Genomic DNA, 13,900 nt, shown 5'->3' with positions numbered 1-13,900 from the left:
GGTGTAGATGTCACTATTCTTCTCCTATCATTATGGATTGTTTATGATGAATTTCTTTCTGATAGTCAAGATGAAATGCCTTACTTCTTGAAGAGCTACATATGAGTACATGAAAACCACGGATTTTTTTTTTCAGTCAGTACTTACTTCTAAGCGATGAGTTAAACCAGAAAATTTTTGCCATGAGACCTTATTGACTGGAAATATGTAAAATATGTCAGGAGGATTAATCATATATCTCCAAGACTAGCAGTTAAAGAGCAAAGTGGCTGATCTTAATAATTTGAGAAGCTCAGTAATATGCATTTTCCAGTTCAAGTTTTCATCAATATGTACATTGAAAAATATGTATATTCTTTGCTGTTTACTGTCTCCTGTTCATGCACTAAATCAGTTGTGTGTAGACTGAAATATAGTGTGTTGTCTCAATGTTTCAATGAGTCCATTTCCAGAAAATCATATATAATTTGTAGCACCATACCTCTTCTGCTGTACAGATTTATTTTTCTTTTGTTTTATTTAATGTTACATTGTTGATCGTCTGTAAATGTGTTTGAATCGATAACATAAAATTGTGTACTCTTTTCTTTGTCAAACCTTTGATGTCGTGATTTGATTCTATGCAAAGTAGTGTATCTGTACTGTAAATGCTTTGTCCCATTTGGAGGGAACAAAACTTACTGTATATGACTGTAATTTTGTGTGAATAATTTTTTGTAGAGATGTCAATATGTGTAAATGTTTTGTTTTATTTAATGTATTTGGTTGCTGTTATGTAAATTGCTGATCCTCACTTAGGGCTCTTAGTTATTCTGTATGTAAAAGGTGTAGTGGTTCCCCTCGGGAACGGAACTGTGTAGCGCGCGCAAATTGTGGTTGGCCTAGGTGAAAAAAGTGGAACTGATAGTCAGTCGGGGACGAGCCAGCAGTCGGGGACGAGCCACGAGTCTGAGACGAGCTACCAGTCAGGGACGAGCCAGCAGTCGGGGACGAGCCATCAGTCAGGGACGAGCCAGCCGTCAGGGACGAGCTACGAGTCCGTGCACTGCCATGTAAAAGATGAATATTGTGCTGATTCCGAGAGAGGCTTTTCCTGCTTCTTTCCAAGGCCTCGGATGGATGGATAAATAGCTGGAACTATTCTGGAGTTTGTATCTATCATCGCCACCAAGAAATGACAGAGTCCAGCAATTCTGCCTACAATTCCATCTAACAACATGCAGTTGCCACCTCATTGCGCAATCATTGCAAAGTAATACTATAATGATGTACAGTGAAGGATCAGCTTAATGGACGTGCTAATGTGCTGAAATATAAGGTAATTTGTATCTGAATTTATGTACCTACCTTGATTTTTCTCCTCATCATAACACCTCTCAGAATCGTCTCCATTTGAGCTAAAGTGATATCCGAGTGTCCTTACTAAAAGAAATTAAAGCCTAGAGTTTTGCTAATTAATGCCTCTTGAACTTAGTAAAAAGAAAGTTAAAGTTAATGTGGCAATAGAGTGAGGTTAAGTAAATATTATTTGCTCAAAATAATTTTCCTATTAAAACTGCTATTTAAAGTGCTGTTGCCAACTGCAAAATTAAAAGTTCTTAAGACTGAGGCTTATAAAGTAAATGATCACATGGTTGTCTGTAGTAAATTCTAAAAGGTGAGTCAGTTTCTTGAAATTTTGTCAACATTGTGTTTCGCTGTAGTAAAAGTGGAAAACTGCAGTTGTGAAACATTATATGCTCATATTTGTTAAGTGTATGTCTCTTGTGTAAAGGAAGTGCATATTAATGATATAACAAGATCCACAGTTTGTCTATTGTATTAATGCTGAGTATCAAGTAACGGAAAGAACACTAATTAGTAAAACCATAATTTATGTAAGCCTGAAAGTAATAGGGTGTTTCGGTACCTCTTATAATTTTTGCAAATAGTTTGTGCTGCTCCAGTTGTTAGCTTCAATCTTAAAACATATGTGTGTCAGAGTTCACTGCACTCCCGTGTAACAAAGTATAGGTTGTATTTATCCACTAAAATTACTAATAAATATTTTCTTGAACGAGAATGTTAATCATTCTCTTGCCTAGTTAGGCTGGCGACCATTTTCTTTATCCATTAAACAGTGCAGATAAACAAAATTCCATTTGTTACTGTTCAAATATTAACGTAATTCTGACTTTCATTTCCTATAAGCCACCTCCGTTAGGAACAACACGGTCAAACTAGCAAAATTCCTCTCAGAGGGTAACACTGCTCTGTTGCTTTGTACCATAGTTGATTTTACAAAATAGTTTTATGTCACAACCTGTTTCTGGCATTGAGGTTATGGTATAGCAGTAGCAGGTGGGAGTGTTATACGTGCGCTGTGTGACAGGACGTTGTTCAATTTGCACCTACAAACGGAAAAAAATTATAAGTATTTAGCATTTTACAAACATAGAGTGAACATAAAACGTCCAGCGGCACGAACCTGTACATTACTTGACAGAACTGGTAGTGAAAGTTCAATTGAAATTAAAAATAAAAGGTATCAGTACTTTATAATAGCTAAAATGGACAAGAAACTAGAAATAAACCTAGACACACGAGAGCAGAATGCAACCGAGAGCAGTTCAGGCAGCACACCAACAGATGGCATGACGCGCGAGTTAAATTACGTACGTTATCACGCAGACGTCAATAAACAGATCGAAGCTATGTGTGTAGCGCGTACTAAGCAAAACAATGTAGGCGATATTGTCGAAGACAGTGGCTATGCTGATGAATCGAGGGATATGTTTGAATCACCAAAACCAGAAAGGGGTGTAGGATCTGAACACGAAAAGGCAGTAGAATCTAAAAGTGAAAAGACACTAAATCTGACTGACTTGCTTAAAATACTGTCTGCACAAAATGACAATATTAAGGCACAAATTACAGCACTGTGGCAACAAAATGTAGAACAAAGACAGCTAATTGCAGCACAGGGGCAGTTAATTACAACACAGGGTAGTGATATTAGTAAACAGATTGAGAAAGTTGATGTAAAATTAGACATTGTGAGTAATGAAATTAAAAACCTCAAAAGCGAAATTACTGTCATCAATGGCAATATTGCCAACATACAGGGACAAGTTGATGACATTAACGAAAGATTTGACTCTGAAATAATTAAAATTCAAGATCAGATGGAACCCTTAGTCTGTACTAAACTGGATGAAAAAGTATTCGGTATTAAATCCGAAATACAAACAGAATGTAACGTGGAATTTGCACAGATTAAACAGTCTGTAACAGAAACAAGTAGAGAATTAACCAGACAGATTGTTACTTGCGAAAAGAAGTGTGAACATAACACTTCACAAATCCAAGGCAAAATGTATGACTTGGAAAGAAAATTACAATCAGGACCTATACATTTTACTGAAAAAATGCCTTTCAGTAAAATATTAGAGGGCGAGGAAAAATTCGACCCAGCAAAAAGACATAACGGTTGGCACCCCCTAGACTTTGTAAAGAATTGCGAAAGAAAATTTCCTGAATATTTGTCTGACCAGGAAAAAATTAATGTTGTAATTAGTGCACTAACGGGAGAAACAAAAAGGTGGGGATTGAATCTGGATACAAACCAGATGTCTTTTGAAACCTTTAAACAAAAATTTATTGACGAATATTGGTCAGAACAAAAACAAGACCAGTTGTGGCGTGAATTTCTAATGGCCAGACTGTATGATGTCGGAGGTAGGCAAACCATGAAAGAGTTTTGCGAATCATGTTACAGAAAACTAATACACCTAAATGCAAGAAGAACTGAAGCCGAGATCGTTTGGGTTCTTTGGCAGAAATTGCCTGAGGATTCTAAACGATATGTTGGGAGTACCCATAGAAGTTTTTCTGCCTTTTTGGAAAGGGTCGAGGATGAAGATCACTGGCGAAGAAATAGCGAATCTCGTCCCCACAATAACAACAATTATTTGCGGGAAAGTAATGACCAAAATGAACGACCTGAAAACGAAAGATATCGTGTAAACGCGATTCAAAGAGGTCGTGCGAGAGGTAGGGGAAATTGTACGACGCGCGGCAGAGGATACATGGCGCGGAATTTCCAAACTAGAGACGAAATGGAAAACTGAAAACCGCGTGTGTTACGGGCCGGATTCACGCGGAAACCGATTTCGGGCCCAAAGAAAAGTTGTCAAATAATAGATTCGAGAAGGAAAGATGCAAAATACGGGGCAGGAAGGTTAAGGACGCGCCTATGAAAGACGGGCGCGGAGTGATACATAGTGGCGTTTCCAGTGCGAAGTCACGTGACCGTTCGTGCTCGGGCCAGCAGTTGCCGGAGCAGCGTACATTGCACTTGGCAGCACACACAAATGGCAGACGTCAGAACAAGATGATCGGACACTTCCGTTGGCCGGTTTCAGTAGCAAATGAATGTAGAAATGAAAATAAAGTTAATATGTCATATGATAAAGATAACTCAGTATCGGAAACGTGCGAAAAGACTTTATTAAAGAATGAAAAGGAGACAGAAAAGGCGAGTGAAAAGGGGAATATTGGCACTGTTAATGAAGTGTATGAGGTAAAAGACGTAGATGTGGGGGAGGTTATGATGAATAAAGAGGAAAGGGAGGTAGAATATGTCACGCAAAAGACGTGTGCACAATTAAAAATAGGTGAAAATGATGTAAAGGAGGACGTTAGAGAACATTGCATTATAAACAGTGCAGACAAAATTGTTGTTGATGGAAAGGTGTTTTATGATTCTAATGCAGAAGGGCCTAGTAGGAATTTCGCACGATTACCTGAGAATGAAACAAAGGGGAAAATGAAATGAAAGTTATCGAAGTATATGACGATTATGCTAAGTATGAAGTTAAGGCTGAAATCGTTCAAAGTGATACAACAGAAGTGCCTGAGTCTCCAAACGATGTGCAGTGGGTAGAAAATGAGTCGAAAAACGAAGTGGCTGAAATATCTAGTGATAATTTGCCTCACTGTTTAAAAGTTGCTTTCCTGCTCGAATCTGATGACGAAAATGAAATCAGTGATAGTTCAGATGATGAAGGGTATATGAATACAGATAAGAACGAAAATACTTACTTTCCTTATTGTTCAAAAGTCGAGTACTTAAATGAATCTGATGGTGAGGAAGAGAGTAGTGATGACTCCAGTGAAGATGAATTTTCAGGTGTAGATGAAAGTGAATATACTTTTACTGAAAGAGGGTATGAGAAAATTAGTGACATTTTACCAAAGCTAAATACAGAACGTGAAACTGGGCCAAAACCGAAGGAATTATTCACTAATGTAACACAGGGGCATAATTTGCAGGAACCTCCAGATGATACTATACTGGGGCAAGCCTTAACAAATGTTTTGAAGAAGAGTGAGGTACAGGAACAAAAAGAACCACCTGATAAAATAATAGCAAAACAGGAGATGTTGTATCTTGCTAAAGACTTTGAAATTCCAAAATCTAAAAAACCACCTGATGAAACAAAACGTTGGCAAGATCTGAATAAATTAGTGAAAGATGTAGAAAATAGGAGGCCTAAAAAGCCACCAGATTTAGTAAATGTTTTATGAACCATGAGAGACTGCCTTGTTAATAAAGAGACTGGGGGCAGGATGCTGTATGTATACATATTGTTAATGTAATGTATGACTTCATTATTATTATTATATCTGAGTGTTACCTGAAAATGAATTATTGTTTTGTTGATGGTGAGGTCTATGGCAGGTTGTTGTTTATTTACTATAGTGTACTGTGTGACTTTGCTTAGGAACTGTCTATTTTCAAATGAATACTTATTGTTGCCAGTCTAATTATGAAGAGAGAGCCATGTAGTGTGAGAAACATGAAAACTTTATGAATGAATATGCTTATGGTAACTTAATGAAAGTGCAAAGAACTCCTCAAGATAATAATTAATTTCTAATATACTTAAAGAACAGAAAGGGCTTCTGTTGGCAGTATGTGGTTTACTTAAAGATACATGTCTTCAGGTGAGGGTTGTTAACCCTCAGGGGACATGCACTCTTTGCATTGTCAGGTGCCTGACGAGCACCAGAGACCTGAGTCATTGCCAGTACTACTTCCGTTTCTTTTCGTGCTGCCAACGTTCCTCTTCATCATTCATAACTTTTACTATCTTCTTTCCTTCTTCTCTATCAGAGTAGACTGAAAAGTGTAGAAATAATGTAAGATACTGTGTATTGTTTGTGAACAAGTAAATGAATAATTAAATTGGGTACACTAGAAAATGACCAAGAATAATGTAAGTATTGTAGATATTGTAAAATAGAAAATGTAATGGAAAAGTAAAGGGAAAAGTATGGATGAGAAAACATAAGAATACTGAAAAAAAGGCAAATGAATACTATAGTATGACTGAATGTAAATGTGTTTTTGAAAATTGGGATAGTTATGATGTTGAAAAACTGTGTGTGTCAAAAAAAAAAAAAAAACTTAGGAGATGAACCAGGCTAATGTATGTGAAACAGGTGTGCGAGTTTTGTGTCTAGTGCCAGCAAAAGGGTTGGCAGAAGTCACTTGCAATAGGATATGAAATTATTGTCCTGATCTTGATGTATGTAATGACCTAACTGTGTGTGGAAAAGCAATGGTAAAGCAGTAGTAAGAAATTCTTAATCCTGACTTGATCCAAAGTATGACATTTAATTTTTTCTTGATTAATGTATATGTTACCTGAACATTGTCATTATACCAAAAATGCCATTTAAAATTTTCTCTATTAATGATGTGTATGTTACCTGACTTGGTCATGGTGTAAAGAAATGATTTTGTTGCCAGTGTCTAATTACTGTTTCAAAGTTACAGGTTTCATGTTTTATACCACTAATGCAAATTTTGCCAAAGATGTGACAGAATGATGAAAAACCTGGAAATGATGACAATAAACTGCTCAAAAATGTGTTGATGGGCAGCAAAACAAAACAAAACAATAAAATTTTGTGGTCCTGAAGTTGAGGGCTACCAAATATGCTATGTGAGCAGTAGCAAAAGGACTTGCCATTGTGGGGCAAGAAGTTGATAGGTGGTCACGAACTGCCAAACCTAGAGGATGGGGCAGTGTGTCAATTTAAAAATGTGTATTTTAGTATTCTTAATCCAAATTGTGTTTTTGTGTCTAAATGTTTACATATAAAGACTGCCAAACCAATAATGGGCAGAATGAGCAACATGGACTGCTAGTGCTGAGGCAACCAGTGAACTAAGTTAGGTTTTTTGAGCAATATGTTATGAACTGACTATTCTTATTGAAGTCAGTGAAAAGTTATTATAAAATATATATGCATTCTTATTTAAATGGATGTAGATGTTTTTGATACTAGGTTTTTTGAAATAACTTAAAGTTTTGGACTGCCCTATTTTAAAACACAGCTGTGATGATTAAAGATAGGCTCTGAATATGTTAGTGTGTTTATGTGCAACAAATATTTTGGACTGCTATTAATGAAGAGCAGCTTTAAAGTTAAAGATTTGAAACAAAAACCTTGAAAAGTTACTCTGGTATTTAAAGAGTCAGTTGGAAAAGGTTTCCATAGCTGTTTGTGTAGATATTTGTACATATGTGGATGCAAACTGATATTTTCAATATTTCATTAATTGCTGAACCTTGTAAAATGTACTGTGATCATAAATATGCTTGTGTGTCTGTGAAAATTTACATTCCTTTAAAATTATTGAGAACCAAACTTCTGTTTTGCTAAGTTAAAATGTTCTGTGCTACTGTATATGTGTTTAATTTTTTTATATTATTTAAAGGCTTTACCTCTTCTGCTTATATGTAGATGAGTTTGTGTACTGTTTGTCAGTTAATTGAACTGTGTGTGTATGAAATGAACATGCTTAAAGATATCTAATGTAATGATGAAAATTAGTTTCCTTAAACCAAAGTGAATATGAAAATTTCAGTAAATGTCTTATTTTGAAAATCTTTTGGAAGAAATGTAAGCAATTTCTTAGTATATATACTGTATGTTTGTAATCAGTGTTTTTTTTCTCCCAACTGAAGTTGGATGGAATAAATTATTTTTTTGCAGCCAACACCACTTAGGTGTTATAGATGTTTCCTTGAAGTATCCCTTACAGGAAACTACAACGAAACATGGGGCATGTGTAACACCATACCTCTTCTGCTGTACAGATTTATTTTTCTTTTGTTTTATTTAATGTTACATTGTTGATCATCTGTAAATGTGTACTCTTTTCTTTGTCAAACCTTTGATGTCGTGATTTGATTCTATGCAAAGTAGTGTATCTGTACTGTAAATGCTTTGTCCCATTTGGAGGGAACAAAACTTACTGTATATGACTGTAATTTTGTGTGAATAATTTTTTGTAGAGATGTCAATATGTGTAAATGTTTTGTTTTATTTAATGTGTTTGGTTGCTGTTATGTAAATTGCTGATCCTCACTTAGGGCTCTTAGTTATTCTGTATGTAAAAGGTGTAGTGGTTCCCCTTGGGAACGGAACTGTGTAGCGAGCGCAAATTGTGGTTGGCCTAGGTGGAAAAGGTGGAACTGATAGTCAGTGGGGACGAGCCAGCAGTCGGGGACGAGCAACGAGTCTGAGACGAGCTACCAGTCAGGGACGAGCCAGCAGTCGGGGATGAGCCAGCAGTCAGGGACGAGCCAGCCGTCAGGGACGAGCTACGAGTCCGTGCACTGCCATGTAAAAGATGAATATTGTGCTGATTCCGAGAGAGGCTTTTCCTGCTTCTTTCCAAGGCTTCGGATTGATGGATAAATAGCTGGAACTATTCTGGAGTTTGTATCTATCATCGCCACCAAGAAATGACAGAGTCCAGCAATTCTGCCTACAATTCCATCTAACAACATGCAGTTGCCACCACATTGCGCAATCATTGCAAAGTAATACTATAATGATGTACAGTGAAGGATCGGCTTAATGGACGTGCTAATGTGCTGAAATATAAGGTAATTTGTATCTGAATTTATGTACCTACCTTGATTTTTCTCCTCATCATAACACCTCTCAGGTTCCTCTCCGTTTGAGCTAAAGTGATATCCGAGTGTCCTTACTAAAAGAAATTAAAGCCTAGAGATTTGCTAATTAATGCCTCTTGAACTTAGTAAAAAGAAAGTTAAAGTTAATGTGGCAATAGAGTGAGGTTAAGTAAATATTATTTGCTCAAAATAATTTTCCTATTAAAACTGCTATTTAAAGTGCTGTTGCCAACTGCAAAATTAAAAGTTCTTAAGACTGAGGCTTATAAAGTAAATGATCACATGGTTGTCTGTAGTAAATTCTAAAAGGTGAGTCAGTTTCTTGAAATTTTGTCAACATTGTGTTTCGCTGTAGTAAAAGTGGAAAACTGCAGTTGTGAAACATTATATGCTCATATTTGTTAAGTGTATGTCTCTTGTGTAAAGGAAGTGCATATTAATAATATAACAAGATCCACAGTTTGTCTATTGTATTAATGCTGAGTATCAAGTAACGGAAAGAACACTAATTAGTAAAACCATAATTTATGTAAGCCTGAAAGTAATAGGGTGTTTCGGTACCTCTTATAATTTTTGCAAATAGTTTGTGCTGCTCCAGTTGTTAGCTTCAATCTTAAAACATATGTGTGTCAGAGTTCACTGCACTCCCGTGTAACAAAGTATAGGTTGTATTTATCCACTAAAATTACTAATAAATATTTTCTTGAACGAGAATGTTAATCATTCTCTTGCCTAGTTAGGCTGGCGACCATTTTCTTTATCCATTAAACAGTGCAGATAAACAAAATTCCATTTGTTACTGTTCAAATATTAACGTAATTCTGACTTTCATTTCCGATAAGCCACCTCCGTTAGGAACAACACGGTCAAACTAGCAAAATTCCTCTCAGAGGGTAACACTGCTCTGTTGCTTTGTACCATAGTTGATTTTACAAAATAGTTTTATGTCACAACCTGTTTCTGGCATTGAGGTTATGGTATAGCAGTAGCAGGTGGGAGTGTTATAAATTCTTTGAAAAACATCGTTAACAATCTTTGTTATCAAATGTTTTTTATTCCAGTCTTTGATCACAATATGAATTCTTTAGACGATGACCAGTTTCAGTCCGTGATGACCATCCTCAGATCTTTTTTATACCATGTCCTAAAGTGATAAGGCCATGATGGCATCGTCAAAACATTTAAATATAATCAGCACAGCATCGTCATAAAGATCTAAATAAGGTGTAGAATAGGCCGCATCGTCCACACAGTATGAATAATGACATGGTGTAAGAACGTTATGAGGATGGCCATTACGGACTGAAACCGGTCATCGTGTAAAGAATTCATATTGTGATTAAAGACTGGAATAAAAAACATTTGACAGTATTGGATCACTGTTTGTATACGCGACCATGTCGCAGTTGATGAAATCTTTGTTTTTACTTTTTCTCTAATGGGCTTTGTTATACCACTAGTATCATCTGTAAAAGGTATTGATTCTGATTGCTGAATGTTAAGTGTAAAATCACTGACTTAGGCAAGGGATGAGAGATAAACCAAACCTGAATCTGTGGTAAGTTCTCTATGATATTTCCCCATTTACTAATTTTTTACCTTTTCAACATTGTTTGAATTATTCAGTACAACTTTATGCATTCCGTTCGTTAAGTATGATTCAAACTAGTTGTGTCTATCACAACTAATTCCATGAAACTTAAGAATTTCTAAGAGTTTAACATTATATCGACAATCAAACGCGTTGGATAGATCACGAGAAGTACAATCTGGCGGTATTTGTATTAACATTTACATTTATATTTGGCAGGCGAATGTATAAATACCATTCTCAGCTGGCAAACCTGGAATCCATTTTGAGATATGCTAAGTAAATTATTTGTAGTTAAATGTGGAAATGCTCGTAAATGGATTACCTTTTCGATTAATTAGGAAAAAGATATCAGTAAGGAAACTGGACGGCGTTTATTTATGTTCTCATGGTCGGAATTCACAGTCATGTAGACTTCTTTTTAAGGTCAACATATCGCCGTTGACTATAAAATTCATATTATTTCATTACTGGAACTTCGGCCTTTGCGCCATTTCCTAATGATACCACAAAAGATAAAATAATATCAATATGAAACACAGAGTGTACTCCCACATACAGATCAACGCAAACATGTGATGTAGATAGTTGTACATTGCAAAAATTGGTAACAGTAATACATCACATATTTTGCCTCAGCACGTTCCAGACTTTTATCAAAAGCATTTTAAGCACTTTGGAAGTTATTATTACGTGCTTTTAGGTATCTACATTCCCAATATTACGGCTTGGTATGAGGACTTATCCAGTATTTACGACGTTGCGTCTTGTGCTGTATTATCTAAATTTGTTTTGCTGCTCTGTTAGTTGTATTGCGGGTGCGCATGTGGCGCCTGTTTTTTCAATAGTCGCAGTGTACACACAAACAGCGTAATACGTAAGATGACTGTTTCCCTGTTCTCTGTGAGTATTCAAGCCAGTGTGAGGCGTTTATAACAGATGACATACGTATTTTTACTCTACTCAGTTAGAAATAAAGTTTCCTACCCTGCCCCTCGCGCCTTATGAGCATATCATCAACCAGAAAGCTGTATGTTGTCAACTAATGTAAAGAGATATTATTATAAGAAGCTTAAACTGCTATCGTTGAAATGTACTGTCCCTGAATAGTGCACATGCAGTCTTGACTTGTAAACGTATTTTCCCGCAAACGGCCGTAGTTTACACGTAAACAGTGTGCTACAACATCTGTTTGTAACGATTTACGTAAATGACGTCAACATTCGTAATATTTCTAGTAATTTACATAATTTCATGCCGTACAGACCTTCACATTCAACTGACTTTACTGTATTTCTACAGTTGAAAGGCATGTATCTAAATGAAAAGGCATATTTTCGACGATGACATGTATACATGTCAGAAGACTTTAAAGTGCTGAAGCATAATGTAAGAGACGTATTATTCTAACAGTTTTGTAATGAACGATCGTCTCCATGGCAATTTTGTGTACTTCTGTATTTACGAACACTCTGTGCTCCTTTTTTATATTATTTTAACTTTTGAAATACCACACGAGATCGAAGTTTCAATAGTGAAATAAACAGTTTCTTTAGTCAACGGCAAATTTTATGACCATTAAAAAATTACTGGTGTCTTTCATGTCATCTTTTTTCTGAAACGGGTAAACAGTTATAAATGCCTTGTGCTAGTTAAGCGTTACAACTATCACTAAGGTCATTACTTATTACGCTGAGCAACTCTTCAGAATTCTGCTTGAAATTCCAGCTTTGGCTTTTTAAGGTTCTTGTAATTCTATTAATTTCATTGAAGTATGCTATGACTACTTGTAGTTGCGTAACGTTTTGTGGAATGACATTTTTCATTTAATCTTTAGCTTCTTCGGCTGAACCTGTCGACAGCATTGGGTCTTGATTTAATTATCGATTCATTCTAGAGCGACTCGGAAGAAGACAGGTAAACCTCGAAAACACGTCAATATAAACTAAAACATACCAATGGCCTCTTTTGGTGCGAGGTAAGGGCCCACATAATCGGTATAGAGTTTGCCCATGGGGCAAGATTCGTGCTCAGAACTAAGGAACCCCTGTTCAATAGCGTTATTCGGTTTGGCCACATGACACAACTGACACCGAGAAACCATTTCCCTAAAGTCTCGGTCAATGCTTCTTAATCTTCTTCAAGGTTTTATAGGTTCCTAAATGCCCGCCAATCAACGAGTTGTGAAAATAATGGAAAACGGGGCGTGCTAGAGTGCCTGGTAGAGAGATGTTAATCTCCTTGGTACGTCCCACCCTTTTACACAAAATGCGTTTCCTGATAATACATTCATCCAAACGCTCCCCCGCCGAAAGCCGTTTCTTAACGGGTCCCCAAGTAGGATCCTGAACTGCTGGTCGGCGATGTCACTAAAAAAATGAGGAATACCGCCTAACACGACACAACTAAGATTGTCTTCCCAAGCTTCTTGGGCGACCTCAGTAGATGGTTGTTCAGTAAACATGCGGCTGAGGACGTCCGCGAGCACATTCTCAGTGCCTCTAATGTGCTTAACCTCGAACTGAAACGCCGAAATGCATTCAGCCCACCTCGCGATACGGCCAGTTTTACGAGGCCTGTCTAGCAACCAGCTTACGGCTTGATTGTCAGTCTCTAGCTGAAATACTCTATGTTAGAGATAAAACATGTACTTATCCAGCGCGAACAAGACGGCCAATGTCTCACATTCGTAAACAGAATATTTCAGCTCAGTTCTGGTTAACCGAAGAGACGCTTATGCTAATGACTGCCTTCAAAGTCTGCCTTCAAAGTCTGTTATTTCCCGACGTGTGGCAATAATTGCGCCGGAAAACTTTTCATATGAATCATATGAGTACGGATGACAGCCCCGCCATTGCACCACCCTATGTGTGATCAAAAGTATCCGAACACCTGGCTGAAAATTAGTTACAAGTTAATGGCGCCCTCCATCGGTAATGGCCCACCATGAGTCTTGATGACAGCTTCCACTCTCGCAGACATACGTTCAGTCCGGTGCTGCAAGGTTTCTTGGGCAATGGCATGGCAGCCCATTTTTCACGGAGAGCTGCACTGAGGAGAAGTCGGTGTTCCAAAACATCGCAAAGGTATTCTATAGGATTCAGGTCATGACTCTGTGCAAGCCAGACCATTAGAGGGATGTTATTGTTGTGTAACCAATCCACCACAGGCCGTGCATTATGAACAGGTGCTCGATCGTATTGAAAGATGCAATCGCCACTTCCGAATTGCTCTTTAACAGGGGGTGGAAGCCCCTTTCATGAAAAACACAACTACACTATAACACCACCGCCTCCGAATTTTACTGTTGGCACTACACACGCTGGCAGAT

Source organism: Schistocerca cancellata, chromosome 2 (genome assembly GCF_023864275.1).
Source record: "Schistocerca cancellata isolate TAMUIC-IGC-003103 chromosome 2, iqSchCanc2.1, whole genome shotgun sequence".
Lineage (NCBI taxonomy): Eukaryota > Metazoa > Arthropoda > Insecta > Orthoptera > Acrididae > Schistocerca > Schistocerca cancellata.
Note: the sequence above shows the minus strand (reverse complement) of the source record.